This window comes from Palaemon carinicauda, chromosome 40 (assembly GCF_036898095.1).
Source record: "Palaemon carinicauda isolate YSFRI2023 chromosome 40, ASM3689809v2, whole genome shotgun sequence".
In the NCBI taxonomy this organism is placed as follows: Eukaryota; Metazoa; Arthropoda; class Malacostraca; order Decapoda; family Palaemonidae; genus Palaemon; species Palaemon carinicauda.
Window position 1 is genome coordinate 50,876,869 of NC_090764.1, and position 18,576 is coordinate 50,895,444.

The 18,576-nt window shown below is 45.2% G+C and overlaps 1 protein-coding gene across 4 annotated transcripts in view; it reads left to right on the forward strand.

Moving 5' to 3' along the window:
• Positions 1-18,576, forward strand: part of LOC137631776 (myoneurin-like) — a 262,298-nt gene that overhangs the window by 21,574 nt on the left and 222,148 nt on the right. For 3 of the 4 annotated variants that reach the window (XR_011041946.1, XM_068363734.1, XM_068363732.1), the window contains exon 2: positions 3,060-3,163. The exons of the other annotated variant lie outside the window; for it this stretch is intronic. The gene's annotated coding sequence lies outside the window, so the exon portion shown is untranslated. The remainder of the gene's footprint in view (positions 1-3,059; positions 3,164-18,576) is intronic. 4 annotated transcript variants of the gene reach the window in all.

An 18,576-nucleotide genomic window follows, 5' to 3' on the forward strand; every position in this document is an offset into this window, starting at 1 on the left:
TTTAATAGCCTTTTATGAACAAATGCCTTCTCCTGAAGGAGCACATACAGTAATGCTATCCACCAGGCTGCTATGGGAGACAGTTTGTATGAAAATACTGCACCCTGGTTCATCCTACTCGGGCGTGAACACAGACTCTAGTTTCTTAAGGAAATCAGGCACTGTGTTGCGCACCCATTCGGTGAGCAAGGTGGGCAGAAGAAGTTGTCTGCATGACTGAGAGAGGCACCTCACTTCTGCTACACGGAGTGCTCTCTTGGGCGAGTCTTTCCATCAAGACCCGCACACACAGGAAGCATGGTCCGGTATAAAGATGAGTTCCACGTTGCGATACATGGGCGAGCTGAGTAAGTCGAGCACGGGTAGATCTGTTGCCTTTAGAGAACTGGGAAAAGCGCACAAACCAGTGCTCAGTTCCAGCTCTCACTTTGCAGTTGTGCAAACTGGAACGAGCGTGCTCTATCAGTTTTCGCCCCACAATCATGGACTCACTCCTTGCAAGTGCACACAGGGAGCTGTTACCTGTAAGAACTGAGAAAGGCTTGCTTTTCCAGCTCTCACCTCGCGATCCACATGATCCTAGCAGAACGAACTAGAAGAGGTGTCCAAGCCATCGCAACTAAACAGCCTTCACCTAGCCAACGCTAACCCTTGTGAAGAGGAGTGGCAGGTAGCTTCCCCTTCACAGACTGACTGTCTTCAGACTGTTCCACCTTTGGTCAAGACAACACTAGGCAAGGTCTTTCCGTCAGGGGATCAAGTACCGGCAGAACTTTCTCTTAAGAGTCAAATTGCTAGCACCAGTGGCAAAATGGTTGGGGCATCTAACATCCCTCAAGAAGTCAGTGCCCCACGGCTGTTTCCACATATGGTCTCCATTGTGACAGCTGATAACCTGGTCTCAGCACAAAGTATCCTAGTACTGGTGGGATCTGAACAGAAGAGAGATCTGCGTTGGTAGGTGCCAGACACCGACTTTCTCAGAGGAGCAGATCCTCTCTCTCCTTCCCTGGATTTGTTGATCTTCACAGATGCATTAAAAGAAAGGGGGTTTCATCTGTTACACCTGACGGCATCCTGACTTTGGTCCAAATCCGAAAGGCGGTGCCACGTAACCTCCTGGAAATGAGGTCCGCCTACCTGACCCCAACTACTTCGATATGTTCCTTTCAGTGCATTACGTAGTGCTGAGGAGTGTCAATACTACAGTAGTGTCCCATTTAAACAAACAAGGAGAGACATTATCACAGTAACTATGCGTGATTGTGAAAATCCTCAGGTGGACAGAAGAAAATTTTGTAGCCTTAACAGACCGTTTCATCCTGGGCAAGAAGAACGTGCTTGCGGAGTTTTTACTGTACCTCAGGGAAGAAAAACTACACTCATTGTCGGTGGTGAAAGGCTTTCGCTGAGCCTTGAACATTTTCTTCAAACTGAATCGAGTTAACATTTACTCCTCGATGGCATTGTCACTCATACTGAACTTCGAGTGTTCCTGCTCTCAGTCGAAAGTTAGACCACCTCCTTGGAACGTTGTCAGGGTCTTACGTTCACGGAAAGGAGCCTCTTGTGAGCCTCTACGTTAAGCCTTGCATAATGACTTGACCTTAATGACAGTTTTATTCTTTTGCCTCTGACCTCTGTAAGTAGAATCAGCTAGCTACATGACCTTTCATACGACATCACCTTTCCAAGGGGATGGTCGGGAAGTCACACTCAGTTTTGTCCCTGAGTTTGTTGCAAAGACTCAAACTCTGTCCTTAGTGAAACCTAGATTCGGGCCCTTTCGGATGGAAAGTCTCCGATTGGTAACAGACAATACTGGTCAACTGTTACTGTGCCCTGTAAGGACGATTAGGTTAGATCTCATAAGAATGAGAAGAGCTCGACCCCAGATCATCAAGCTGTTTGTCAGGACAGGGAAGACCAAGAGGAGGATCATGAAGAACTCAATCTTCTCTTGGATCAGGCGAGTAATAGAAAGAGCACGGGCCTCAGACACCTCGAAGTCAGGTAGACGTCCTCGTGCCCATGATGTCCTGGCATTTCTAAAGAAATTTTCAGTTCAGCAGCTACTTCAAGCAGCCGGTGGAAACTTCAAACTACGTTCACCTCTCGCTACTTGCAAGACGTAACTCACTGGAGCCTAGACACATTCTCAATAGGTCCTGTGATGGCTGGTCATAATGTGATCTAAATACCTTGGCTCCCTTGTGGGATTAGTATCAGAAGTTCGATGACAGAGGTTACCCGCAAAATAAGTCTAGGATGAATGTGGCAGTGAAGTGAATGGCCACTTTCTACTTCATCTTCCCTTCTCTTGGGGTGCATCATTCGTGGAACTTGGCACAGCTGACCTCTTTCTTCTGCAGGTGAGTTTCACGCTCTTTGGACAACCGTATATACATGAATATATGTTCTATATCCCCATCCTCCTGTCAGAGGGAGGTGGGAAGAAATATACATTAGTAGAGGCCACGGCCTGAATAGCTCTGATGTATGTTCCAACAGATTAATTCCTTATTCTCAAGCAGTGATTGCCCAGGCTGTTATCCTATTAGGATAACGTGATGCAGGATCCCTCAAGGTATCACTATGCAGAGGCCATACTATGACAGTTGCCAGCCAGTTGGTTTTGGACTTCCACCCATCTAAAGTTGAGTCTCCACCGTAAAGAGTGGAAGGTTTGTATTTTGCAAAGGAACATATGACAAATTTGGAAGTAATTTGTATTTTTCCTAGCAATACTAATCTGAAGCTGTTTCCACATACTGACCCACCGGCACAAACCCCCTGAAAATCCTGCCGCAATTACCAATGCGACGGTTAGTCGCTATTGCTGGAGTGAGCGCTAGGGTTAACAACCCCCCCCCACTAACTAGTGGTGAATAGTTACCCCTTGACAAAAAATCTTATCAGCTGGTTTCAGCTTTGCCGAAATGATACTCCACAGTAAAGAGTTCCAGGTTTGTATTGCTAGGATAAATACAAATTACTTCCAAATTTGTTTATATTAGTTTCATATTTGTCATATTTTAATTTTAAATTTGTTAAATCAGTTGAGGATGATGAGTTGCGAGGCTTCCACATGATCAACCTGTACAAGAGTTCATCCCAGGACAGTTACCAGCTAGTTGGTTCACGGACTTCCACCCACCTAAAGGTGAGTCTCCACTGTAAAGAGTGGAAGGTTTGCATTTTTGTGCTGAAACAGATAACAAATTTGGAAAAAAAATTTATTTTTCCTAGAAATACAAACCTGGACCTCTTTACGCATTTACTGTACCAACCAGCAACTACCCCCAGAAAATCCTGCCGTTATTACAAAAGTGACGGTTAATCACTAGTGAGGGTGTGAGAGGGCTGCTAACCTACCCCAATCCCCTGCAAGTAGCGGTGGGTAGCTACACCCTGACAAAAAGCTTATCGGCTGGTTTCAGCTTTGCCGAAATAAATACTCATTTAAGAGCTCCAGGTTTATATTGCTAGGAAAAATACAAATTATTTCCAAATTTGTAATTTTTCCTCGCTCCCTACAAAGTCTACGGCAGGAAGTTTGTTCCTGTGCCTCTCAGGGTAAACCTTTCTCATTCGTGGGTTAGATTCTTCTTCTTCAGCACTGACGATGACACTCTCTCTCATTCTGTGATCGTGAACTGTCTCCAGCTCTTGACCAAATTTCCGATATGCCACTGAAAACCAGCTTGTGACAACTATACTATCTACCACTTTTCTTTGTTACAGCGCTGCCTATCTCGTGAATTTCCCTTCTGAGGTAAAGTTGCCCTCTGCCTTTGACGAACAGCATTTCCCGCTTGTGGGTAGAATTGCCGATAGCCAGTGGCAACTCTTGTTGCCTAGTCTCCTGTGATATGGTAATTTCCGACTTCGTTCGACGAAGAGCTTCTCTGGCGAGAATTACTGAGCACTACTGGTTACAATCCTCACTGCAAACAAGCGCACTTCTCTTCCCAGCAAGACTCTCCTTGCTCTCTTCTCGTCATCCACAATAGAGCTCTAGGGCTATTGCTTCAACGTTCGCTTTTCGAGTCTCCGAGCAAATGTCCTCATCTAGACGACACAAGTTAGACAATTTATTTAGAGATCTAGCTAAAATTAATACATGGTGCAAATTATGGGGCATGAAGTTGAATACTAACAAAACTCAAAGTATGATTGTAAGTAGGTTAAGGACAGTGGCTCCTCAACATCTGGATCTCAGCATTGATAATGTTTCTTTAACTCTGTATGACTCTTAAAATTTAAGGTGTAATTCTTGACAGAAAATTTACTTTTGAGAAACACATAGGTCAGTGTCTTCTTCCATTGCACAAAAAATTGGCTTAATGAGAAAGTCTTTTAAGATATTTGGTGATCAATCTATTCTGAAGAAGTGTTTTAATTCTTTCATTCTACCTTGTTTCGAGTATTGTTCTACTGTCTGGTCTTCGGCTGCTGATTCTCATCTTAATTTGTTGGACAGGAACTTACGGCCTATTAAATTTCTGTCCTGATCTAGATATTAATCTCTGGCACTGTTGTTCAATTAGTTTGTTATGCATGTTGCATAAGATTTTTCATAGTTCTGATCATCCTTTATATTCAGATCTTGGTGAACAGTTCCATCCTGTTTGTAATACTAGGCATGCAGTTAATTCTAATACTGCAGTTAGGCCTTCTTCATTAGAAAACTTATTACTACACAGTATTCTAGAAGTTTTATTTCAGCTGTGACCAGGTTGTGGAATGATCTTCATAATTGGGTAGTTTAATCGGTTGAACTTCAAAAGTTCAAACTTACAGCAAATGGTTTTATGTTTTATTTTTTAGTTCATATATGAAATATCTGTTTTGATATTGTTACTGTTTTAAAAATATTTTATTTTAATTGTTCATTATTTCTCAGATCGTCTATTTATTTCCTTTCCTCACTGGGCTATTTTTCCTTGTTGGAGCCCTTGTGCTTATCGCATCTTGCTTTTCCAACTAGGGTTGTAGCTTAGCTAGTAATAGCAATAATAATACTGTAATAATAATAATAATAATAATAATAATAATAATAATAATAATAATAATAATAATAAGAGCTAGCGCTACCTCATCAACTGTAGCTCTTATGTCCGCGATGGCACACAAGCGTGCGCTACTTTAATGCACTCTCTACGGCGGCAATACACAGAACTTCATCCCACAGTTTTTTCGGTTTGCGCTACCTCGGTAGCTATTACCTCGACATACAGTTGAGGGAGTTTTTCGCACACTCAAATATTGCAACCTAACCCAGCACTTGCCAGGGATGGGAAAAGTACAGCACACGTGTCAGGCTTGGTGCTTAATACCTCACTTGCCACCTGGAACTTGTTGTTTTCACACAAGTTCAATGGATTGGATTCACAATGCAATTTGAACTTCTCCATATGTGTTTGGGGTCTAGATAGTAGGTTGGACAGGGCACCAGCTACCTGTTGAGATACTACCACTAGAGAGTTATGGTATTTTTTGACTAGCCAGACAGTACTACATTGGATCCTTCTCTCTAGTTACGGTTCATTTCCCCTTTACCTACACACTCACCGAATAGTCTGGCCTATTCTCTACATATTTTCCTCTGTTCTCATATACCTGACAACACTGAGATTACCAAACAATTCTTCTTCTCCCAAGGGGTTACTGCACTGTAATTGTTCAGCGGCCACTTTCCTCTTGGTAAGGGTAGAAGAGACTCTTTAGATATGGTAAGCAGCTCTTCTAGGAGAAGGTCACTCCAAAATCAAACCATTGTTCTCTAGTCTGGGGTAGTGTCATAGTCTCTGTACCATGGTCTTCCATTGTCTTGGGTTAGAGTTCTCTTGCTTGAGGGTACACTTTTGCACAATATTCTATCTAATTTCTCTTCCCCCAGTTTTGTAAAAGTTTATGTAGTTTATATAGGAGATATTTATTTTAATGTTGTTACTCTTAAATTATTTTATTTGTTCCAACACGGAGTACTTACCTCGAACTACTTTCTTAGGAGTATCTGGGATCTCCTCCCATCCGACCAGAATTTTGTGTAGTTTACCCTATTCCCGTTCGCTATGCGGGGTAATCTCTGGCGGAGTGATACGCGCCCAGAGATGACCCGGGGTCAGAGAGCATGCTTTCTCAGGTCTCGCTCCTCAGTAAGTTTCTGGTCGCGTCGGCGTCAACACACCGACGCTCACCCTCTAACTCAGTGCGACCCTTTGTGTCCCCGATCCCTTTGTGTCCCACGCGGTTCCCAGTGGTCCCTTGTGTGCTTCCCTTCCTTTCCCTCTGTGTTCCTGTGTCTCGCGGTATATTACTTGTTCGTTATGGAGCAGCCCCGTCGTTGCCCTGCGCCTATGGCCGGCAAATCGTGTGGCGCTTTTCTCTCAAAACCCGAAGTTGACCCGCACTCCTTGTGTTCGTCGTGTAGGGGCAGTGTGAGTTCTCCTACGGCCACGTGTCCGGAGTGCGAGTCCTGGAATGAAGTGCAGTGGGTGCGTTACGGCTCGAAAAAGAAGAAAGCCTCTCGTCGGTCCCCGAGGAAGTCCAACGTCTCTTCGCCTCTTGCTTCGCCCGGCATCCCGTCGGATAGAGCTTCTCTACCTTCTCCCCCTACCCAGAGTAGGGGTCGAGGTAAGTCTGTTGCGGGGAAGGGGCCGGTGGCCCTTCCCCAGGAGTCTAAATTACCAGACAGTGGTATTGTGTCGTCTGTCCAGGCAAGTGGGGGCCTGAGGGAGGGACGGGTGTGTTTTCGGGGGTCGAGGCCCGGGACAAAGGGGGCCACGTATCTTCGGAAGATCCTATGTGGGGAAAGTCGGCAGCAGCTTCTTTTCCCGCCTCTTGAGCGGGCTTTTCAGGTGCGTCAGCAGCCGAGGGCGGCGCCGAGAAGGACGACTCGCCGCCATCAGACGCCCTATCACAAATTTTAAGTAATTTGTATTTTTAAATATTTAACTTAGCCGGTGAATATATAATAGCTGAGCCTCCGGCGGCTCGACAGAAAAAACACAAAAACTCGCGAGCGATCGCTATGAAGGTTGCGGGTGTGCCCACTAGCGCCAACTATCGGCCAGATACCGCATATACATGTAAATAGCTCCAATTCTTCTCTGTCGGTCTGATCGACAAGACGTACCATTACTCGCTGTTAACCTGGAGTTTTTCAACAGTCTTGGTGAAGTACTTCCTTTTGGTTTGAGCTTTCGGAGTGCAGGTGTTTTATCTTCAACTTGAATCTTGAACTCTTTTTTGGATAGATTTAATTGTTGATGACTTTGGATTGTTTTTTGGACTTTCTTTGACTTTTCAAAATGGCCGACCCTTCCCTTAGTACGGAAGTGTGTTTTAGGCTTTTAGCAATTATCTTATCACGTTATAAATTGTTGTTGTTAATTATAGATTTTCCTCTATATATTTTATATCTCACCCGCCTTTATTAGGCCTCTTCGATTAGCTTTCCATTTATAATAAACATCAAGATAAATTTTAATGATTTGTTTATATGCGGCCTTACCTATTCCTCCCCTAATCCGAGAGTAGGCGGTCCTAACTTGGAAACCGAAGTTAAACAACGTTGAGCCCTTTCAATCGTAAATAACTTTTACAGAGCAAATGATTTAAAACTTATTAAATGAATATTTTTTAGTAGATATTTTATGAAAGATTTTCTTTGAATAGTCTTCTTGCTGTTTCAAAGATGAACTAACGTTTGGTTTATTTATGCTACGCAGTTTGCGCTCTATCGTTGCGATAGAGAGAGAGAGAATCACGGTTTCACTTTGCAGAAAGAGTAAATCGATTCTGACGTTTTGTTCATTCTTCTTTCAAACTGAAATGTTTTAAATACTAATTTAAAGGAACTTGTTAATTTTCAATTTCTTAGTCCTTTCAGTTTTTTCCTTTGGTCAAATAACCTGTTTATTGACGAAAGGTGAGTGGGCTTTTCTCTTCGGTGTGAAATCAAGAGAGAGAGAGAGAGAGAGAGAGACGGAGAGAGAGAGAGACGAAGAGAGAGAGAGACGGAGAGAGAGAGAGGAAGAGAGAACGTTCCGATCTTTATTCTCGTCCCAAGCGAGTAACGTTGTTCTCGAGTCAGTTGTTTACTCTCGTCCCAAGTCTCTGTACGGGGAGTAAGGATAAAACGTTTTTAGTTTTTATTCTCGTCCCAAGGCACTGTACGGTGAGAGATTGAAAACGTAGTTTTGAATGAACTAGTGTTTAGTCTCCTCCCCAGTCACTGATCCTTTTATCTTTATATATTTCCGTTTTATTCGATATATATGTTTACTGTTTTTTGCTTGTATTAATGTGCTTACATTATACGACTTATTTCGCAATTATAACCTTTTGATGTAGGGTAGAATTGCGTGCTTCAGGTAGAAATCAGTTTTATTCATGCCTAATGTGAATTATTGAAAAATTCGATTTCAGTGAAGTAAGTGCAAAACAGAAAATCGTAGTGATAAAGTGATAATTGCGCAAAGTGTTATCAGTGTTGCGACAGAGGGTTCGTCTGTTCGTGCCTGTCGTTCGCCTAGTCCGAGACCTCTTGCAAGCTCCCATGCCCCAGGGAGAAGTAATGTCGTAGGACTTATGGGTTCGAGAGGCTTTAACCAACGAACAGACGTTCCCTCTATGGTTTCAGGCGTGTCTCGTCAAGACCGCCCCTACCATAACACGAGCGAGACGGTTTTCTCCTCGTCATCCGAAGGCTTATCGCGTAAGAAACCGTGGAGCAAGGTTTCGAGACCCTTAAAGCGAAAGTCAGTCCCTTCAGGACAGGTCCAGCGTCCTGGTTGTAGCCATTGGGACAGCTCTGACCCTGTGCAGTCATCGGAAGACTGCTCGACGCCTAAACAGAAGCGTAACACAGGCTCCGAGAGTCTTATTGTAGGCAAGGTTTTGCAGTCACAGACGTTACCCTCGTCTCTTACCGCACCCATTCCCGTTGATCCTAAATGGGTTGTACTGCAAGACATGCAGAATAAGCTTGCCTCTCTTATGGAGGACTATTCTGCTGAGCAGGTTCACGATGATCCTCGCCGCTTAGCTGATCGAGATCCTGGCCGTCAGCCGCCCAAACGAGCCTTTGCTCGTCCTGTTGACGTTGACGTTACAAAGTCACGTCAATCACGTTTTGTAGAGCCTCACTCGATGCAGTCCCGTGATGACTCTCAGCCGCTTGTGGACGTTCAGCCGCTGCCGCTTGCTCTTGTTGACGTTCAGGACGTTCGCCAACCAGCGAAGTTGACTTGTTTTGACGTTGAGCGTCAAGCACCGCTGTCAAGAGTTGTTTTGACTGCTCAGTCTAGGCAGTCAAGGCAGTCTCGAGTTGACGTCGAGCGTCCTCCCGCACCTGTTGTTGTTGCTGGTCAGTCCTTTAAGCAGTTACATGACATAGCGTCCTTGACTGCTACTGTTGCTCCTTTGCGTGTGGACTCTGCTTGTCAAGCATTGCCACCACGGCAGGTCTCTCCCTTGCTTGAGACTCGGCAATTGTCAGACAAGATTCCTTCAGATGAGGAAGTTGCTGATCCCCCTCCTACTGATATTCCCTTGGGGACTCTGTCAGACGGAGAGGAGCCTAAAGCTGCTCAGCCCTCTATGGACTTTAAATAAATCATGCTGATTTTTAAGGATCTTTGTCCGGATCTCTTTGTAACTGCTGCTCCTCGTTCGCCTAAACGTCAGAGTTTACACTAGGCCTAGCTACTTCGAAGCCGTTGTTTTCTAAGCTAGTGCTCTCTCGCTCTTCTAAGAGAGCTTTACGTTTGCTAGGCGACTGGTTGATCACCAGGAGGAGTTTGGGGGAGACAGCCTTTGCTTTCCCTCCTTTTAAACTGGCTTATAGAGCGAGAGTCTGGTATGACACGGGAGAAGTTCTCGGCTTGGGAGTTCCTTCCTCTGCCCAGATAGACTTCTCAAACCTCATAGACTCTCCCTGGCGCCTGGCCTTGAGACGCTCCAAGATTTTATGGTCGGCTTCAGAGCTAGACCATCTCCTGTTAGGAGTTTTTTCGAGCGTTTGAAGTTTTGCTGTACAATTATGTCATGCATAAACAAGGCTATGAGGGATGGCTCCAATAATCTGACAGCCACGTTCTCTGCAGGAACAAGACTATCAGGGATGGCTCCAATGATCTGGCAGCCACGTTCACTGCAGGAGTACGTAAGAGGCAAGTGCGCTCAATGTGTTCATTGTCAAGACAAACTTCACGATGAAGTCTACCAGGCTCTCTTGACAGCATTAATGGAAGGCGACTGGATGGTCTCTCTCGACCTTCAGGATGCATACTTCCACATTCCTATACACCCGGATTCCCAACCGTTTCTGAGGTTTGTTTACAGGAATGTGGGGTACCAGTTTCGAGCCCTGTGCTTTGGCCTCAGTCCTGCTCCTTTCGTGTTTACGAGGCTCATGAGGAATGTGGCAAAATTCCTCCATCTTTCGGGAATCCGAGCCTCCCTGTACTTGGACGACTGACTTCTCAGAGCATCGTCCAGTCATCGCTGTCTGCAGGATCTACATTGGACGTTGAGTCTGGCCAGGGAGTTGGGACTTTTGGTCAACCTAGAAAAGTCCCAACTGATCCCATCCCAGACTATTCTATATTTGGGGATGGAGATTCGCAGTCCAGTTTTTCGGGCTTTTCCGTCTGCCACCCGAATAGAACAAGCCCTGCTCAAAGTCCAACTAATGCTGAAAAGAGAACGTTTGTTCAGTCAGGAGTTGGAAGAGTCTCGTAGGGACTCTCTCATCCCTGGAGCAGTTTGTCTCGCTAGGGAGACTACACCTTCGGCCTCTCCAGTTCCATCTAGCCTCTCACTGGAATAAGGACAAGACGTTAGAGACGGTATCAATCCCAGTCTCCGAACCAGTAAAGGCATGCCTGAAATGGTGGGACAGCAATATCAGTCTGAGAGAGGGACTATCCCTAGCAGTCAAGAACCCAAACCACGTGTTGTTCTCAGACGCGTCGGATTTGGGTTGGGGTGCGACCCTTGACGGTCGGGAATGCTCGGGTCTGTGGACCTCAAGTCAGAAGAGCATGCACATCAACGGCAAGGAGCTATTAGCAGTCCACTTGGCCTTGATGAAATTCGAAAGCTTTCTTCGAAACAAAGTGGTAGAGGTCAACTCAGACAACACCACAGCTTTGGCGTACATCTCCAAGCAAGGAGGCACACACTCCCTCACGCTGTACGAGATCGCAAGGGACCTTCTCATATGGTCAAGAAATCGAGGCATCTCCCTGTTGACGAGATTCATCCAGGGGGACTTGAACGTCTTGGCAGACTGTCTCAGTCGGAGGGGTCAGGTGATACCCACGGAATGGACCCTCCACAAGGACGTGTGCAAGAGTCTTTGGGCGACTTGGGGTCAACCCACCATAGACCTCTTTGCCACCTCGTTGACCAAAAGGTTACCAATCTATTGCTCACCAGTCCCAGATCCAGAAGCAATCCACATAGACGTGTTTCTACTGGATTGGTCTCATCTGGACTTGTATGCATTCCCACCATTCAAGATAGTCAACAAGGTACTGCAGAAGTTCGCCTCTCACGAAGGGACAAGGTTGACGTTGGTTGCTCCCCTCTGGCCCGCGAGAGAGTGGTTCACCGAGGTACTTCAATGGCTGGTAGACATTCCAAGAAGTCTTCCTCTAAGGGTAGATCTCTTACGTCAGCCCCACGTAAAGAATGTTCATCAAAGCCTCCCCGCGCTTCGTCTGACTGCCTTCAGACTATCGAGAGACTCTCAAGAGCTCGAGGCTTTTCGAAGGAGGCAGCCAGTGCGATTGCGAGAGCTAGGAGAGCTTCTACCATCAGAGTATACCAGTCGAAGTGGGAAGTCTTTTGAGACTGGTGCAAGTCAGCATCTGTGTCCTCTTCCAGTACCTCTGTAGCCCAAATTGGAGATTTTCTTTTACATCTGAGAAATGTTCGCTCCCTCTCAGCTCCCACGATTAAGGGCTACAGGAGCATGTTGGCTTCGGTCTTTCGTCATAGAGGCTTAGATCTTTCCAACAATAAAGATCTCCAAGATCTCCTTAAGTCTTTCGAGACCTCTAAGGAACGTCGTTTGGCAACTCCTGGATGGAACTTAGACGTGGTCCTAAGGTTCCTCATGTCAGACAGGTTTGAGCCATTACATTCAGTCTCCCTGAAGGATCTCACCCTCAAGACGCTTTTCCTAGTGTGCTTGGCTTCGGCTAAAAGGGTCAGTGAACTTCATGCCTTCAGTAAGAACATCGGCTTTTCTACAGAAAAAGCCACATGTTCACTTCAACTTGGTTTCCTGGCCAAAAATGAACTGCCTTCTCGTCCTTGGCCTAAGTCTTTTGATATACCTTGCCTGTCAGAGATCGTAGGCAACGAACTTGAAAGAGTGCTGTGTCCAGTTAGAGCTCTTAAGTTCTACTTAGCTCGTACTAAGTCCTTACGAGGTGGATCGGAGGCATTATGGTGCTCAGTTAAGAAACCATCATTGCCTATGTCAAAGTATGCTTTGTCATATTTTATCAGATTTTTAATACGAGAGGCTCATTCTCACTTGAATGAAAAAGACCGATGCTTGCTTAATGTTAAGACGCACGAAGTAAGAGCTATAGCAACTTCCGTGGCCTTTAAGCAAAATAGATCTCTGCAAAGTATTATGGACGCGACCGTTTGGAGAAGCAAGTCGGTATTCGCGTCATTTTACTTAAAAGATGTCCAGACTCTTTACGAGGACTGCTACACACTGGGTCCATTCGTTACAGCGAGTGCAGTAGTGGGTAAGGGTTCTACCACTACATTCCCTTAATTCCAATATCCTTTTAATCTGCTCTTGAAATGTTCTTTTAATTGGGTTGTACGGAAGGCTAAGAAGCCTTTCGCATCCTTTTTTTATTTGGCGGGTGGTCAAATGTCATTTCTTGAGAGCGCCCAGATTAGGGGTTTGATGAGGTCCTGTTGTATGGGTTGCAGCCCTTGATACTTCAGCTCCTGGGAGTCTTTCAGCATCCTAAGAGGATCGCTGGGCTTCGTGAGGAAGACAGACTAACAAGGCAGAGTAATCGTCTAAGTCAACTTCCTTACCAGGTACCTATATATATTTGGGTTTTGTTATGATATAACTGTCAAAAACTCTAAACATATACGCTGTAAACTTGATTAACTCTGGTCTCTACCCACCACCATGGGTGTGAATCAGCTATTATATATTCACCGGCTAAGTTAAATATTTAAAAATAATATTTTAATTATAAAATAATTTTTTGAATATACTTACCCGGTGAATATATAAATTAAAGGCCCCCCCTTCCTCCCCGATAGAGACCCAGCGGGATGAGAAGAATTGGAGCTATTTACATGTATATGCGGTATCTGGCCGATAGTTGGCGCTTGTGGGCACACCCGCAACCTTCATAGCGATCGCTCGCAAGTTTTTGTGTTTTTTCTGTCGAGGCGCCGGAGGCTCAGCTATTATATATTCACCAGGTAAGTATATTCAAAAATTTATTTTATAATTAAAATATCATTTTTTTAACAGTACTTACCTCGAACTATTTTCTTATGAGATCCCAGATACTCCTAAAAAAGTAGTTCGAGGTAAGTACTGTTAGGAAAAATACAAATTACTTAAAATTTTGATTTTTCCTTATTTCCTTTCCTCAATGGGCTATTTTCCCTGTTGAGGCCCCTGGGCTTATAGCATCCTGCTTTTCCAACTAGGGTTGTAGCTTAGCAAGTAATAATAATAATAATAATACAGTAATAATAATAAAGGGCCCGGGCACTCGGATGCGCAAACTTCTTCATCTACTCACTGATTCTCGTCAGCGTTCATGAAGTTTGCCCCTCAGGAACATTCATCGGACCACTACTACTAGTGGGCTGACGTACCATGTGCGTTAGTTACTAGGTTGCCTCCTTTGCTCCCTGTCTCTAACCTTTTTTTGTCACTTGTTCTGGTATTTGGTTACCACATAAGTCGACATCTTTATTGGATGACAAAATCTATGTTAGTCGCACTTGTGCTCTCACCCATGCACCGCCTGACCTTACCAGGCAGGTAGAACATAGTTCTACACAGCGGTTGCCGCAATAGAAGTCTTCCGATCACTCGCTCCTGTCACCTTTCCCTGCGATTTGGAACGGGACTTCAGGGAAAATTATTCTTTCGGGATTATTTTCCCCAACTTCTCTCCACGAGTTAGAGACCTCATCGGATCACTTCACAGTTTTGGATTCTGATTCCTTGTGATCTTCTCCTCGCTCCTTCATGCCCGGCTTGGATAACAGTCTCGTAAGACATAACCCCACAGGGTTATTCCTTTTCATCCCCAAAATTTTCTAACGGATTGAAACAGCTCATACTTACGTTTACAAACTATAGCAAACATAGATTCGAGGAATCCTCTCCTCTTACACCCTGTCACCGTTGGCGCAGGCTCCCTCAGGACTTGTGCAAGTGAGTTCCACTCTCCTTCCTCGGGATTCTCCTCTGGGAAGGATATATTTCGGCCAACCCACAACTTGACCTTGGTCGTGTTCGTTAGCGCTCTGACAATTACGCTCTCCCTCAACCTGATTTCGCTCAGCCAGCGGTAGGAATACGAAGTCCAAAGCATAGGCTAGATGCCTTCTATAGGGGTAAACATCATTCTCGTCTGCGAGTTAGGTTTACTTTGTAGTAGCCGTGATCCCCTCCTTCGAGTTGGGAGTACTCATCTCTTATTCAACCAACATGTCTCGTCTAACCAACAAGGCTCCTTCAGTCCATGTAGCGAATCTTTTTGATGGATTGCACAGGGCCCTTTGCCAAACTCCCGCGGGAGGATTGGAGATCGACTTCTGCGGATTTCCGGCTCTGAAGAGGTGATCCAAGTTGAACGAAGAGCTTTATCCTGCAAGGACTTACGCAAACATGAGTTGTTCTTGAACCCTTCCGAGTGACTGAGGTCAACTACAAGGGCAGAGAATCCGCAGCTCAAATACAAAGAACATGCACATTTTCACATTCCAGTAACCTGTTCAGGTGCGATGGCGAGTCTCTATAATCTACGTAAATCCGAACATCTGTACAGACATCCGGACTTAGGCGTTACGTCATCACTGCATGATTACGTGTTTCATCATGGTATTTCTGCTCTTCTACAGTTAATTTTCCTGTAAAAGTCTCCAGTATTCGACCTCCTCCTGGAACAAGTTCATTCAACATACTGTACTCCATTCAGCATGGAGGCAGCAGACACACTCAAACAAGCAGTAAGGCCACAGGACTTTTTGTGCATACTGGACCCCAAGGATGCCTACTCTCAGATGCCAGTACATCAGTCATAAAGGTAGTATCTAAGAATCATATGGGCAGTGCCACTTCAAGGTGTGGTGGTTTGCTTTTTCGACAGCACCTCAAGTTATCATGAGAGTTTTCTTTACCGTTGTGTCAACATCGGCCTACAGGATTGGCATCCATTTCTAAGACTCTGGTACGACTGACTAATCTTAGCAGACTCGGTGGCTTCCCTTCTTCAACTCTGAGACAAACTCCTTGAATTTGCCGCGATCCAAGGACTGTAGTAAATCTTGAGATGTACTCCCTGCTTCCTTATCAGAGATTGGTATTCCTAGGTATGATCATCGACACCAACATGCAGAAAGTCTTTCTTCAGACGACGGGATCGAGACACTGAAGAAGGTGACAAGTCTCTTCCTTCAACAAGACGCACTCCCAGCCAACAGTGATTACGTCTCATTGGTCACCGCAACGAACTCCTACGAATCCAATATTTTTAGTGGCAGTCGGAATCCAGGTGGTTCAGTACGAGGAATCTCCAGATGCTCTGGTCCCTATGGGACCCGAGCAGAAGACGAAATTGAGATGGCGGGTATCAGACGAGAATCTCCGCCGAGGTGTCGACCTCTTCATCCCTTCCCTAGAATTGATACTCCAATCAGATGCATCAAAAGAGGGGGACCCATATGCTGCATCCCATGGCCTCCGGGCTCTGGTCAGATTCCGAAAGATATCGTCATATAAATCTCCTAGAGATGAGGGCTGCCTTTTTATCCCTACAGCAGTTCTTGGTGGGTCACTCAGTGGTATTGATGAGCAACAACACAGGGGTAGTGGCCCACGTAGAACAAACAAAGCAGTACCATTTTGGAGCGCCTTCATATAGCAATGGGAATGCTACAATAGGCAGAAGACAACTTGGTATCCCTATCAGCTCGCTTTATTCCAGAAAAAAGGAATTTGCTTGCAGACATCTGAGCAGAGTGACTTAGGTAGTGGCCTCTGAGTGGTTTTTAAATTATGTAGTAGCCAACAAAGTTTTGACTTTTTGGGGTTCCACGACAGAGGACCTGTTCGTGATGCCCCTGAACAACAGGCTACCGCTCTACTGTTCATCAGTCTCGGATCCCCAGGCTCTATGGCAGGATGCATTCCAACAAGTGGGACAACATCGGCATTTATGCCTTTCCACCTCTTCTGCCTGATGAGAAGGGTGCTCAACATGGCAAGATCATCCGCAACCTAGGTATGATCTTCATAGCTCCGCTATGACATCATGCAGAATGGTTCCCGGACCTACTTTAACTTCTGACGAAAGTCCCAAGTGGACTCCCTCCATGACACGATCTACTGTACTCGGACAACCACACGTGATCAACTTCCACAAAGCCGCATTATTCCTATGTCTTCACTCCTGGAAGCTATCCAGCATCTCCTTACACAGAGAGGATTTTCGCAGCAAGTTGCGAATAGTATGTTCCGGATACCTCCGAAAATCTTCAGTTGCTGTTTACCAGGCTAAGTGGACTGCCTTTGGTAGTTGGGGTATCTCTCTTCTCAATGCCACTTTCCAGCTATTGTGGAGATCCTTGGATAACTTTGGGAGGAAAACTCGGTCTCGGCGGAGAAAGACTACCGCTCGACCATTAACCTTGTCTTTAGGCTGAAAGAAGTTATTATTTCCTCTTTGATTGATATTCTCTTCTCATTCGAAGTATCGAGCCTACCTGTCCTCAGTCAGAAGTTAGACCTCCTCCATGGGGTGTGGTTCATGTCCTTTGGTCCCTGTAGGGTTTCTCCCTACAATCCAGGATGACACGCATCAGATCTTCACCTGACCTTGAAAATGGTTTTCCTGCTCGCGTTGGCTTAGGCCAAGAGAGTCGGCGAACTCTATGGTCTTTCCTATGACGTCTCCCTTTCAAGGCGATGGGTAGAGGCAATACAGGTACTCAACTTCGTTCCTGGGTGTCTCCAGACCAAAAAATCCTGCAGCAACGGATCCCAGATTTGAACACTCACAGATTGGGAGTCTTCATAGCGTAATCAATGATCCATATCAAATGCTACTTTGCCAGGGAAGAGCTTGATGCGCTACCTCAAGAGAACTACAGGAGTTCCTCCCCCCTGAGTGGTAGTACTCTTCGTCAGCTCAGAAAAAGTCAAGAGAGGGATCATCAAGAACATGTTCTCTGCATGGATTTACAAGTTCATAGACCGGGTATTAAATTCTGATCCTTCTGCTCAGCCGAGGAAACCTAGAGCTCAGGATTTTAAGGACATGAGTATGTCTGTAGCATTTAAGAAGAACTACTCTGTGAACAGGTCCTACAAGCGGTCGTGAGGAAGCGGCAAATGACCTTCACTGCCCACTTACTGTAAGACGTGACCCACAGGAGCACGGAGACGTTCTCTAGTGGTCCTCCGGTGGCTACATAATAACTGGTTGAAATACCGCAGGCTCCATGATGGACAAGTAACAGATGTTGAAGGGCAGAGTTTTCCCAAGATTAAGTCTGGGATGAATGATAAGAATGACTGGCTCTTTCTTTATTTCATCTTTCCCTCTTTTGGGGAACAGCACCCACGGTACTCTGCAAACTGGCCTACCATGTTTGTAGGTAAAACCATTTTCCCTATGTAACCTGGTATAAGATATGTATCCTTGTTGCATCCCTACACTCCCTGGCGAGGTGGGATTGGGTAACGTCTATGGTTGATTCAAAGATTTCTACGTACCTGAGAATTCTTACCGAGACTAGTCACACTGCTAGTATCACACAATCACACAGATTGCTCAGGCTGCTAACCGTGCTTTGCACAGAATTTAGCAAGGTGTCAGGGTTTCTCCCTGTTAGGTGCGGAGCACATACGGGAAAACCCTGGGTCAATAACCAGCCAGTTGGTTTGGACTTCCACCCACCTAAAGGGTGAGTCTTCCGTAATAAAGAGCACAAGGTTTGTATTCTTGTGTCAGCACAAATGATAAATTTGAAAGTACGGTGGCTGTTCTACACCCGTTAGCAAGAGGAGGGTTATTTATCTTGCGTAAAAAGTTTAGGGATAGTTTCCCACTTTGTCGAAACAATATATCCACTGTAAAGAGCTCAGGTTTTTATGGTTAGGGAAAATACAAATTACTTCATAATTTTTCATGTTAATGTCTAGCAGCTACCACCAGATAACTAAATAGCAGGTGTTTCCCATTGGGACAATTTACCTCTAATTGGATGTACCTTAGAATGCTGGTGACCCCTCTAAGTGTTTTATGAACAATACCTGGTATTCTG